Genomic DNA, 14,438 nt, shown 5'->3' with positions numbered 1-14,438 from the left:
TGCCTGTGTGCAGGGAGTATAAATTTTTCTTGTTCACCACCTCGTGCCCCCTCTGGTAATACTTGTATTTATCTTTATAATTTTGCTCAGCTGTTTCCTTGGTTTTTTTAGAGGCGTAAAAAAAAAGTAACGAAAAAAGTGCACCCGTATGTATTCGTTACTATAACAATTAGTACTCGTTACTTTCGTATCGTTACGTTACTCGTTACTTCTGATACCGCATAACATGCTATGTTATGTCACAGCAACGAATCGAGTGGTATTGCGTACACGTACAGTATGACATCACGTAAATAATAATAAACCAAATATAAACAATTTAAAATATTTGATAATTAACAGCTTTTGTTAACCAAGAAACAATTAAATCTCATTAGAGCGGCTTTATTATATTATCTCTTTTCAGATAAAAACAAAAAAAAATGTGAAAAAACACGATAATAAAAAACAAAAACATACATACCTATTTCTAATTTGTAAAAAATTCTTTCTTACGTTGTTTCTGTTCCAATCTGAAACTTTGTCTACACACACAATACCTTTAAAAAACAGTAAAAAACTTGGATGACGAATTTCCAAATTATACTTTACTTAATAAACAAACATTGTTTTTTGTAACAAATAAGCGCGCGCATGCATACAATATACGAAAAATGCGAGTAATGAAATGCATTCGTGTGTAATGTTTCGTTACTCGGTACTAGATGCCGTACGTGTTACTCAGTACCGAATACATATGGTTAGCTACAGCTCTATTTTTTATTAAATTAAAATAATATAATTTTAGGGCACGAGGGGCATATCAAATGGTAGCAGAGTGTGGTTTAGTCTATAGGCATACCTAAAAAAAATTAATTAGGAATTTCAATTTTGTATTATTATCATTGTGAACTGATCGCTGGTACACCCTGTAGTAATTTTCATTTTAAATTGCAGCGGTCAGGTCCGCTGCCTCCAAACTTTGCGCTTCGCCGCGGGCGTCGGCACATCTTCCCCTCCCTCCTTTCCCCTCCTAGTGTTGTGTTTTGTTTCTCGTTGCCTCCCCTCCTGGGGTTGGTGCTTGCGCGCTGTGCAGTGCCAATTTAATATAAGCAGCTGGCAGGGTTTTATTCGGTCTTGTCGATCCTACTTCTCCAGCTTCATTAGCTTCTTTTGTCAGTCACGAGCATGTAGTCAGCTAGTCTTTTTGTTTAACAATGTGTTAGAGCGACCTCAGGGGGAAAGCATGTAAGTGTACCTATTCTTTCTTGTGAGTGAGGCAGTGGCCCTTGCCTTAATGTAACTTGATCGTTTTGGTTGTCTTGTTTAAATTCTCTTTCAGTCACCACCTAGAAAATTATGTTTCGATTAACTTCTCTGCCGTTTGTGCTTTAGTGTGTTCAGTAATTTCTTTCAGGTAGTAACTGTTCTCCCTCGAGAAGTCGACATTGTAAACTTTCTCGCGAGTATTAATTGGTGGTTCACATATTTTCTTTGCCTTCAGATTCAATGTAATTTTCTGTATTCGTGGTGTTTGCCTTGTGTGGACACATCGGCCCTTTTGATGGTCCGTATAGGGACCATACCACTGTTATGCAGATGTGACTTGCGTTGTTAATGGCCTTGATAGTTGTAATGCTCGTCTACCTACAGAATTCGTGTGTATCCATTGACGTCATATCATTGTTTAAGACAAAGGAATTTGTGGAGTCTGTAAACCAAATTTATATGTAATAATATTCACAGACAGCATAACTTATTGTTATTGTATTACCGTCAGTATTATGTATTGTGTACCTTAAGTAGGCTTCTCGCCTAATTAAATGAAAACTGTTTAAATAATCCTTTATGTAATTGAAATAATCTGTCCTTTTGCAGTCCCTGTTCACAGATATAGTTCCTTAGTCTATGCCATGCTATGTCCCCTCTATGCTTATAGAAAGATAAGCTTTCAACTGTGCCACTCTGCTGTGGACTGATTGTTAACGTGTATTTTGTTTCTTGTTTTTTTTACATGCATCATGGGGACTCCGGCAACCGGGTGGATATACCGTTTGCGGAGAGACAACCTAACTTTGGTCCTGACTGGGGAATCTGTTCCGTTCGAGGAGGACGCTACTGTCGCTACCCTTCGTGGTTTGCTTGTTCAGCATGTGCGAGGCACCTGGGAATTGTCTGAAGAGGTACCGTCTTGGCAAGTCCCTATCCCCGCTAGTCCCGCTACTACAAACTCCAGATTTTACGATAAAATCTTTTTTGCAAATTTAAAACTTCTGCCTCGTCTTGACCGCTGTGAACCGCGTGCGGTTCTGGATTTTTTAATTGCCGCTGCACGCTTAGCTGGGTTAAAACTAGTCTGTGAGGCGGAGCTTTTGAAAGCTCTCTTAAGCCTCTGTGGGACGGCGTTTTTGCCACTGCTCACTAACACCATAAGCCGAAATTTCACTTTCGCGCAGTGTAAGACGTCTGTGTTACAGTTCGCCTGTCCGCCACACATCTTGGAAACGTGTAAACATGAGTTAGTATTCAGGTTTCATAAGCCAAATGAACCTTTATTACAGTTTGTTAATTCTGTTGTGGCTTATGCTGAGGTGCTCGAATTGAACCTCCCGGAAACTGAATTAACTCAAACTATAGTAGGTAACGTGTCACCGCTGGTGTTACAATATAGCGCTATGTTAAGCCCACCCTCCAGTCTGAGTGCTCTCCGCAAGTGGAGCTCAGACGTGGAAAATAGACTGTTAGCAGTTAAAAAGTATCAGGAGGTTTTTCACACCATGCCGATGCCAGGTAATTTTGCATCTAATTCTAAAACCAAATTCCCTAATGTTCAGTCCGCTTCGCAGGTCAGCTCTGAACCCGCTCGCGCTATGCGTGCAATGCGACACGTTCAGTGCGCGGCTAGTGTTAGTGATCCCTCTGTCGGGGTGAGTCTTGCCGCCGGCAGATGTCTTGAGTCGGCTAATGCGCCCGGCCCGTACTCTAATTGTCCCAGGTGTGCCAACTGCTGTACTTTCGGCAACACGGTGTCTGAGTGCACACAGCCCACTGTGTGCCACGATCAGCGGAAATGTTTCCGTTGTAAACGTACGGGGCATTACAGAAGTCAATATCCGGGAAACGGACCATGACCGGGCACACGAGTGGTCGCCACAGACGTCACTTGAGGAAAGCCGCTCATCATTTGTTTAATAATTTTGTACACGTTAGTTTGTTTAGCGAAATAATTCCGGCCTTAATAGATTCTGGTGCTACCCATTCCTTAATTAGCTCTGAATTGTTCGATGCATGTTGCATCAAATCCTCATTTGTTAAGCCGTGTATGTACCGGCTCTGGCGTAAAAATTTGTGTCGCCAACGGCGTGATTGTTTATTCAGACATTGAAGTTGAACTTCACTTAAAACTCGCGGTTTTTTTCATGGAATTGGCGATTTAATGTAGTTCCGGGGTTATGTCACCCGCTCATTTTAGGATTGGATTTTCTGGGGAAAACTCAATGTTTGTTAGACGTCGCTAATCAGGAAATTCTATTCGGCTTTCATCCATCTAAGAAAATTAGACTCATTCATCAGGACTCCACGCCTATTGTCATGTCGTGCTCCGACAATTCTGACGTGATCAATAGAGACGCTGTTACTACTGACGTCATGAATGCGTATTCTGACGTAATTACCAGCCGAATAGGCAGGTGTGATGTCATGCTCTATAAATTCTATCTTAAGGACACAACTCCTGTCAGGGCAAAGGGACATAAAATCTCACCCCCTAAGTTACAAAAATTGAAAGCTATTATGGATCGTCTCTTAGATGCAAGAGTTATTGCTCCCCCTGTTTCCGATTTTAGTTCGCCTTCCTTTTTAGGCTAGTCCATAATTACAAAGAGCTTAACGATAAGATTAAAGAGGACGGCTACAGTTGCCAACAGTAGAGATCGCCCTCCAACACCTCGGGAATGCTGCCATATTTTCAGTTATTGATTTAAATGCTAGCTTCCACCAGTGTCTCTTGCATCCTGACTGTCGCAAATACACTGCATTTTCTACCCCTTGGGGGCAATTTCAGTTTAATCGAGTGCCTATGGGTGTGTCTTTTGGTAGCCAGGCGATGAGCCGAGTGCTAGATCACATTTTCGGTGACTTGAAGTATAAATTAGTTTTTAATTACATTGACGATATTATCGTCTATAGTGCTAACCTGGAGCAGCAGAAACAACATTTGTGTCAGGTGTTTGATCACCTCAGAGCCGCTAATTTAACAGTAAATCCCGATAAGATTCACTTGGGAAAAGACTACATTACATTTTTAGGTTACATCATTTCTAAGGGTAAACTTATCATGGATCCTGATAAAGTCTCCCCCATCGTAAATTTCCCTCCTCCTAGGAACGTCAGAGGAGTTCAAAGATTTCTGGGCATGACGGGATATTACGCTCGCTCTTGAGTGTTTATCTGAAGCCCAGCGTACATTACAGTTTTTATATATCTTCCAAGTACCTACTGTATGTTTATTGAGTATCTCATTTCAAAGTGTAATGCACTTGAACCAAGTTACCTATGTGCAACTGTGATTCTAAAGTTTTTTTGTTCATGGTTTGTTATTTGATTATATATATATTGTCGACGTTAGGGCCGTTCCCGTGGTTCGGAGTCGCTGCCCAGCTGCTCCGGTAGAGAGGGTACGTGCCACGTGGCAAGGGAACTACCCTAACTCGGGTGAAATAAAAGAGTTTATGACATTAAGTTGTGTTTAATGCACACGTCACACACTGTACATGGGCTGTCACGGCTCCCATCTGTGATAGTCCATCAGGGCGAGGCCCGGCTCCACGCACTTGAGCGCGACACGACACTACCAGTGACCTGACTGGCGGTGACACGACAGTGACACGACTGACAGTGGCGTGAATGACAGTGACGTGACTGGCAGTGACGCGAATGACGATGACACGAAAGACTGTGATGTAACTGCCGACGGGAACGACGGTGACGTGACTGATGGTGACGTGACTGACAGTGACGCGAATGACGATGACATAAAATACTGTGACGTAACTGCCGACGCAACGACGGTGATGTGACTGATGGTGACGTGACTGACAATGCGAATGATGGTGACGTGACAATGGTGACACGACTGACAGTGTCCGTTCGACTCCCACTCAGGCGACTGACTCGACCCACGCTCCGCGACGTCTCAGCGGCCTCCCCCCCTTGCCGCGCGCACATGAATCCCCTCTCTTCCCTTCGTGTGCGAGTGCGTGGAGCCCACATGGTCACAGGCGGGGAGACGCGACTCAGTCGCCCGGGAAACACATCTACAGGTACACAACACAAATAGATATTTACATACTCACTCACATAATTACATAAATAAAACCCTTATGAAAGGCACATTACTGTTATGGTGGTGCCTCTGCAGGGCGTTCCCCTCTCGGCCAAGGCCATTTGTTACACATTTGGGCACGGGCGCCGGCGCACACGCAAGCCTGAAGCAGCAACAGGCAATAATGGCCTCAGCGAGCCGGAGGAGCACTTGGGACGATGTATGTATGTATATATATATATCTTTTATTCGACTTAATCTCTAGGACTATATAAACATATTCTTTTTTTAAATAAATTTAATTATGTTTCAAGTAAATTTAATTTAGTTGTTAACATGGGACACTGCATGAATTATACAGCTAAATTAAGAGAATTCTTGGTTATGTCCCAAGTAACCCCATCTAGGGTAGTAACTTGGGATACCATTAAAAAATTATTTTACTCAAAATATTACATTGCCAAATCATTGTTTTATATTTTAATCAGTGGTACTTAAGACTTACTGGATATTAGTTATATATATATATATATATATATATATATATATATATATATATATAAAATAACCTGCTCCTTAAATTGAGGCTTTGAAATTGTAGTGTGTCCCAATTATACCCATATGACGGTACATATGTGAGTATAGAAATACATTATATTAACATTACATCTGTAACGCGACGAAGGAATGGATAATTTTCCTAACCGACCTTGGTCAACCTGAGACTCTGTCCACTCCTGAGTGCAGGCTCGATGCACCAGCTCACGAAAAAGCATGATTAAATTAAAGCTACCCAACTAAACATATTTTTAAAAGTTTATATCTATGTTAATTTAATGTTTCTTTACATTTGCTTAAATTCAACAGCGTACACGAATTTTTCCCCTTCTTAACTTAGTCTAGGCTGGCTGGTAGCCTGGTGGGAAACAACAAAGTCGCCCCCGAAACAACCAGTGCCACCAAACCAAATGCGGACAAAATGTCCAAGCTCCCGCCCATTTGCATAGTAGTCTTTCTACTCTGTACAACTCTTCTACCAGAACCATCCTTCTGTTTCCTGTAACCAACCTGCTTGTAATTAATGCATGAAATTTTGCATCCCGCATATCACCAGGGTTTTCCCTGTGTCTATGCAGGTTTTACCTGGGGCCAACTTATCTAGTTTTAACCTAGAATAGTAAGTGAGGGGAGTTAGTCATGGCTAAAACGTTGCCATGGCTTGCCAATCCCCTCCTAGGACATGATGCATGCTTCCTCTCCTGCATGGTTCATAACCTGCATGCTTAGAGCACATAGGCTTCGGCCTGAGACACAATTAGAGTCTTCCCTACCCAGACCCGTCCCAAATACACTTAGTTATTAGTTAGGTTAGGAAAAACATCTGTAAATATATAATATACTTTAAATACTTTATATAATATTTTATTTCAATAAAAAAATATGTTGATAGATGGTTTAAATGTTTTCCAGCCTCCCTGGGGCGAGACTGAATACATCATGTTTAAATCATTCGGTAAACTGATGGCAAACAATTAAATATAGGTACTTATTTTGTTGAAATATTTGTTACAGTAATTTATAATAATATTAATATTGACATATATTATAACATAAAACAATAAATGAGTTGATTGTAACTGTTAATTTATTGAGTTTTGAGGTTAATTGGTTTTCAGAAGTATTTCCTTGGTTCAAGTGTCTAAGTTTTAGTGATGCAAGTGTGTTGGGATCAAACCAACGACCCTCATAATTTCAGTTACATTGCGATTTTTCGTAGAATTTTAGGTAATATGTATATAACAATTGAGCTGTAACCATTTATTTTGAGATTTGTTTTACTGATTTAAATTTTTTTCTCCATGTGTGTGTTTCTATTAAGTCTGTTGATTTGTATTCAGTATAGTTAAACTAACAACTGTCATTTCTGATTTTTTTTTTTTTTTGGCTCTGTTAATTTTCAATGTTTTTTTACTCTCCTGTTCAACGACCATATACTGTTTACTTGTTTCTCGGAGCACAAAAGGGGCGTCAGCCTTTGATCACAGAGTTTAGAGAATATAAACAAATGGCCGCCATATTGTTACACGAACTAGTTGTCCTCAGTGGTCAGTGCCATCTAGAGGTGGGTCGAAAAGTATCAACCTGATACTTTGGCACTGATACGCGCCTGTATCAGGAACGGCAAACGAGTACACTTGAAAAGTATCAGAGACTTTAGTATCAGTTCAGAATTCAGCTGGAACAACACCACGGCCAATGAATACAGTACCCGATCGCAGATGACGGTCACTTGGGCGGAGCTTGTGAAAGGGGAGGGAGCAGGAACGACGAATAAGGGATAAAGAAGGGAAAGAATGTAGGGGAGGAAGCGCAGGGGAAGGCGTTGAAGCCTTGAAGGAGAGGCGCAAAGCGATATTGTTACAAGCAGGGCTGCCACTCATGGGTTTTTCCACCCAGATCTGGGTTTTTCCAATGGTGTTTGGGTTTCTGGGTTTTTAAATAATGAATTCCAACAATTCTAGGTTTTTTATAATTTTAATTATTTTTATACCTAAAACAATAATAAAGGTAGTAGCTACTGTATCTGTTGCAATATCTGTTTGATAAATGCAAACAAGTCTATGTGTTTCACACACAAAAATACATATAAACACAAAACTAGTTTTCAAGAAGCTAAGTCGAATATTAAATTAGACACATTCTTCAAAGAGGCTTGCAGAACACAAAACCAATGCAACAATTAACCTTCAAACCAATCTTGTAGAATCAGACTCTGAATAAAGACTAACGTACATGATGCAGTTTTATAAAAACAATTACCGGTTTAAAGGATGCAGTGATGGTGTTTGTTTTGTCATGTATATATTTGTAGGTTTTTTTATGATATGTACTGGTCCAAGAATTACTTATACAGCCATTTTGCTGCAGTGTAATTTTCTTGTATTGGTTGTATTTAACCGTTTTCAGTCTTGTAAGGTAATTAATTGTTTTATATTAAAACCAGTTATGTTTATATATTTGAATTAGTACGCAAACATTTTCAACGATAGCATTTTAGACGCATCTGGGTTTTTTACCCATGTGTCTGGGTTTTTTTGTAGGTTATCTAGGTTTTTCATGAATATCAGAGTGGCAGCCCTGGTTACAAGTCGTTTTGTTTATTGTCCTACTTCAAAGTACGCTCAGTGCGCAGTGCGTGCACCGTCTCGTTCAATAATAAAACTAATGAAATTTTAATATTAAAAAGTACATTAATACAAGATATAATATTTATATTTGTGCACCTAACAGCTATGAAAATGCAAATAAATTCTCAGTTGACACTAATAACAGATGTAATCAACATATGGACTTTCTTTTTTCGAAAACAATTAGTAACATTTTTTTTATACATTAGAAATTCACGATTTTATCAAAAATAAAAAATAAAAAAAACAGTTAGGTACATTAGTGAGCATACTATATCAATGTTTTTTCAAATGTTTCTTCAGATTAGTCGATGATTTATAACTCAGTTTTTGTTTACACAAATTACAATTAGCAAACTCATTATTTTCCGTGAAAAAATTCCACACAAATGAAGTCTTTTTCGTGCACTTATCCATTCCTTATTTCACTATAAAGATACTAACTACAAAGCATGACAGCCGGCAACAATGTACATGGTGATACACGGCCAGGACGAACTGCAGTGAATGTTGAACTGATTGATACTGGCTGTATCAGGCGGGCATGAGAGTAACAGAGGTAGAGAATTACCGGGCGTGATAAATAATGTATCAGATTCTCCTTCCGGTCGCACGGTCTGCGTACGCGGAGCTTTGTTGCCTCCTGGGACCGTCTGATACAGAAGTATCAGAGACTTGTACCTAGGTACATCACTGTATAAGTATCAGGTTGGGACTGATACCGAAAATTGCTGTCCCAACCCACCTCTAGCTCCATCTGTAACTTTCTCTTTTTTTTAATTTATTTATTTGTTAGGGTGGCCTTCAGCGGTTACACCAGCAGCGATAGGGTAATGCGTCGTGTTGCAAATTGTAATCATATCATATCATATCAAATCAAGCAAACCTCAGTGAGCAAATTGGTCAATTTATCGTAGTACAATCATCATCGGTAATCAATGACCATCATGTAAATTGGGACACCCATGCCTAACCCTCGCACCGTAAGCCGGTGTGCATCCGACTACGCATAGAGTAAATAAAGTACTCGACAACGCTACGGAGGTCGGCGTAACTTTCTCTAATCTCTGTTTGATCATAAGCGCTAGCACAAAGAATATTACTGTGGCAGATACTCCACTACGATTTTGATGCCGCACTGGTAAAAGACTATCGTGCGGTAGACATGCCTTTCATACATACATACGAAAAATGCGAGTAACGAAATGCATTCGTGTTTAACGTTTCGTTACTCGATAATAGATGGCGTACCCGTTACTCAGTACCGAATACATACGGTTCACTACAGCTCTATTTCAGACTAACCTTAATCTATGCATTTCAGTCTCCTGATTTCGCTTGTTGCTATTGCGCGCGACAGAAATTTAAGAGTGGTTTTTTTAAATTTTTTTTTATTCTTTTGCACTCCCGTGTTTGTGCTTGTTACGATCTCGCACTGCGAAAAAGGCTAACTCAGAATGAAATGCTTTTTTAAATGTTTTTTTTCTGTTTTTATGTTTTATCTAACATCTGTTCTGTTAGGTCATCCTCAATTTTATTTTAAAAGATTTTAATTTTAATTTTAGACTTTTATAATTATAACCAACCTGTTTATTTCCGTGTGATTAATAAAAACTTATTGTTTGGCTAGTCACAAGATCGTTAATTTTCCAGAGTTATGCATTATTTTTAATTAAAGAATTTAAAGTATATAAAAGAATAGGTTAGTTGATCTGTCACTGAAACTGCCTATCGCAATTTCAGAGAGTTGTTTATGTTTTAATTAGATAGTGGTACGAAATTTTATAATAGAGTTAGAAGCGAGTTCTGATATGAATATACACTGCGCTGAACTTCGCTCTATCCGCTGGCTCTATCCGGCCGCCCGGGTGCGTCATACTGCAGCGCGCTTGGGACAACAACGGCCTAAGTCATTACACGCAAATACAAACAAAAACATTATATTTCTGAAGATTTATCCCCACTTTAGCAGTTTGGAACACCAGATATGGTAAATATAAACCTTCCTACATGTCTAAGCTATCAATTAAAAATATGATTAGAAGGAAATATACCGTACGGGTTGCACAAAGGCCTCTGAGGCCCTCCAATGTGTGGTATTCAAGGTATCTATCTCAAACAATAATTTTTTTGACCCACTTTGGCCATTCGTAATGATAGAGCTGATACACAGGGGCCTTCCTACAAGTATCTGCTACTAATAAAAAATTATTTTGGAAGGGCAACTCCCGTAGGGGTTAACAAGGGCCTCTGAGGCCCTCCAATGTGTGGTATTCAAGGTATCTATCTCAAACAATAATTTTTTTGACCCACTTTGGCCGTTCGTAACGATAGAGCTGATACACAGGGGCCTTCCTAAGAGGATTTTATACCAATAAAAAATTATTTTGGAAGGGCAACTCCCGTAGGGGTTAACAAGGGCCTTTGAGGCCCTCCAATGTGTGGTATTCAAGGTATCTATCTCAAACAATACGGAAGTTGCCCTTCCAAAATAATTTTTTATTGGTAGCAAATCCTCTTAGAAAGGCCCCTGTGTATCAGCTCTATCGTTACGAACGGCCAAAGTGGGTCAAAAAAATTATTGTTTGAGATAGATACCTTGAATACCACACATTGGAGGGCCTCAGAGGCCTTTGTGCAACCCGTACGGTATATTTCCTTCTAATCATATTTTTAATTGATAGCTTAGACATGTAGGAAGGTTTATATTTACCATATCTGGTGTTCCAAACTGCTAAAGTAGGGATAAAGCTTCAGAAATATAATGTTTTTGTTTGTATTTGCGTGTAATGACTTAGGCCGTTGTTGTCCCAAGCGCACTGCAGTATGACGCACCCGGGCGGCCGGATAGAGCCAGCGGATAGAGCGAAGTTCAGCGCAGTGAATATACCACTGTAATCATGGACGAGTACAGCTGTAATTTGTGTAGTAAGACTTTTCAGTTTTATTGAAGTCTAAAACTCCACACACGAACAAAACATGTCAATTTTAAAGTATCTTGTGATGTTTGCAGTGCAGAAACTACAACAAAGTCTGTTTTAGTGAGACATATGAACACTCCACATCAATCAACACAAAACAATGTGGCATTTGTGATTCCGTATTCTCTCTGTGGGGAAAATAAATCTAAAACTACTGATATTTTACAACATTACGTTGCAGAACATGACATTAGTAATGAGGAAATCGAGTTTCCTAATGAAAATGAATTTCGCAAAGGGAAGAAAGGAATTAAAAATGAAAACTGTGTTAATATGTTTGTAAGAACAAATATAATACAAAAACAACTGAAGAAACCAGAGTGATATACAGGTGTCACCACAATGGCTTTTTTCAAATCACGAAGCAAACCAATGCGGCACTGTAAAATATTAGGGACAAATGAAATAAATGGGCACTGTCCTGCAAAAATGGATGTAACATATTGACGTCGACCCAAGTGTCTCCTCGGCTCCTTCAGGCCGTTATGCCTCGTCAACGTCCTCCCTTGCAATACTAGTGCACCGACTGTGAAGTGCGGCGAGCAGGGACGCACCCGCGTGCGCCCTAGCATGCCAGTGGGCTTCTTTTTGTGTGTAAATAATTATGCTTTTTATGTAGTTTTAAATGGTCACGAGCCTCAACAATTGTGTATATTTTGTATCGTAACAAAACTCTCACGTCTGAAACACTGTGTAAATACTTCGCTTGTCATGTAATCGTAACTAATTAATTCATGTGTAAATTTGCTTTTTAATTAATTACTCGCTAAAGTTGTGTTAATAATTCTGTGATTTTTCTCAAGTGTTTATGCCATGCTAGTAATGTAATCGCAGCCTGGCGCGTCGCGGGGCGGGCCTCTCCCACGCCGGCCGATCTCCCCTCCCCTCCTCCGCGGCCCGCGGGCCATGGTCCGCTGGCGGGCGGAGGGGGCAGTGGTGTTCTGGGCGCGATAGAGAGCAGACGTGCACGCCGCTCCGCGCTGCTCGTGAGGCGCGTTTTGTCATCTCGCAGTTCGCCGACAGTGAAACGTCACGGGTCGTCTCTGCAGCTGAGCTGCATTCGTTGTATCGCTGGCCGTATTGAGTTTTACGAGTTTTCCGGGACGTCACCAGCCGAACGTCATAGGCCGTGTACGCGCATTAACGGACCGCCGAACCTCTCAGTCAGTACGAATCTCTTACGTGACGGACTGCGCACGCGCTGTGCATCATTACAGAACAATCGTAACCGGGACGATAGTTACGGGATTACCTTCCCAGTTTGTGTCGGGATGTATTCATAGGCGTGCGCAGGACTTCAGTATTGGTGGTGCCAGATTACACAACAGCCCTGTCATTCATGGACCCGAGCCCTAAAGCGGGGGGTCCGGGGGTCCTCCCCCGGAAAAAATTGGATTTGAAAGCGCAAAATGGTGCTATTTAAGGTGTTTCCGAACAAAAACATTAAATACACAGATGTAAAAATTTTAACATTTTTTATGACAAATTATGGCTTTGAACATTATAATCACCAGGAAAACTACTAAACTATTTACAGTTTTAAGCTTTGTTGAGCCATAAAGTAAATTGCACAAATTGTTTGCACGGAATTCATGCTGGTGGCTTTGAAAAACCGTACTTACATGTTTTCTGAAGACGCCAAATAAATGCTAGAAAAAACATTCTCAAATGTTAAGTTTTAAAATCAACAAATGAAGGGAGTTTTTGTAACATACCTAAAATATGTAAAATATTAAAATAATAAAAATACACAAATAAGAGTGGGCAAAAGTTTTAACTTTTGGAATACAACAAACATGTTTTGTCGGCGACTGCATATAAGTCATCGAGTAAGCCTATCCTTTTAACTAACTAAACTCTCTCTCTCTCTTTTTAAATAAACCCTGGCGGACGACGGCGGCTATTATTCCATGCGCCTGCCGAGTGGAGTGAACAGTGGACACCGAGCGCGCATACTATGAGAAGTATTTACATTTCAGAAGTTTCGTAGCCGCGGCCCGCGTGTACAACACAAGTAATTGCAACTGGCTTGTTTCCGTGTGTATAGTTGGTTCGATTGATAATTTACTGATATATTGATAGTGTTATGAGCACACATATGTAAATCGACACGATTGGAAAACATATTTTTTTGGAAATAATACGGTTTTTTGTAAGTTTGTATTATTTCTGCTTGTAAAAAACAAAATAACTTTAACCCTAATGGTGGTGCCAAGGCACCTGTGGCACCTACCGTGCGCACGCCTATGGATGTATTAAAAGACGAGACTTTCTTCCGAGAGTCCGGGTCGTAGCGGGGAGGGCGCTCACTCCGCGACAGGTCCGCCAGGCTGCGGCAGGCTCTCTATGCGACAGTAAAAGGGGCTCGTGGAACGGACATCACCGAGTTATCCTTGGAGCTGCCTACCATTCCTCCTCCTCACCTAAAATTCCCTCCAGGTCCCGTATTTCCCGGTCCCGGCCACGTTGGCCTGAACCCACACCTCACCGACGAGAGCTGCGCGGGCAAAACAGGACAATTACGCAAACGGGGAATCAGGGACCTAAAGCAGAGGGACGTCAATATAAACCTCTAGGAATAGTGAAAGTTACATTTTGCAAGGCTCATGTCAGTCATCAGAGGGAACTGGGTCATTTAAGATCGTCTAGAGGGGAGAGGGATGATATTGCTGCTAAAATCGCACTGAAAATCCCATTTGATGACATTCTTGATTCTATTCGTGTTTCAGTCTGTAATGAGGTGCAACGCGCTGAACTTCTTACGCAGAAAGACCTACACAGTATAGCATGTGATTATAATCTAAAAGCTGAAGCTATAAAAGACAGTAAAGGTAGCGTAAGTGTGGAATCCTGGATCAGCGAAATGCAGGTAACAGGTGGTGTTATACAGTTCTACAAATTTCAGTCTGTAACAATGAAAACACTTCCTCAGTTTCAATCTGAAGATTTTATAGTTATCAGTATGAA

This window comes from Bacillus rossius (genome assembly GCF_032445375.1).
Source record: "Bacillus rossius redtenbacheri isolate Brsri chromosome 4 unlocalized genomic scaffold, Brsri_v3 Brsri_v3_scf4_1, whole genome shotgun sequence".
In the NCBI taxonomy this organism is placed as follows: Eukaryota; Metazoa; Arthropoda; class Insecta; order Phasmatodea; family Bacillidae; genus Bacillus; species Bacillus rossius.
Note: the sequence above shows the minus strand (reverse complement) of the source record.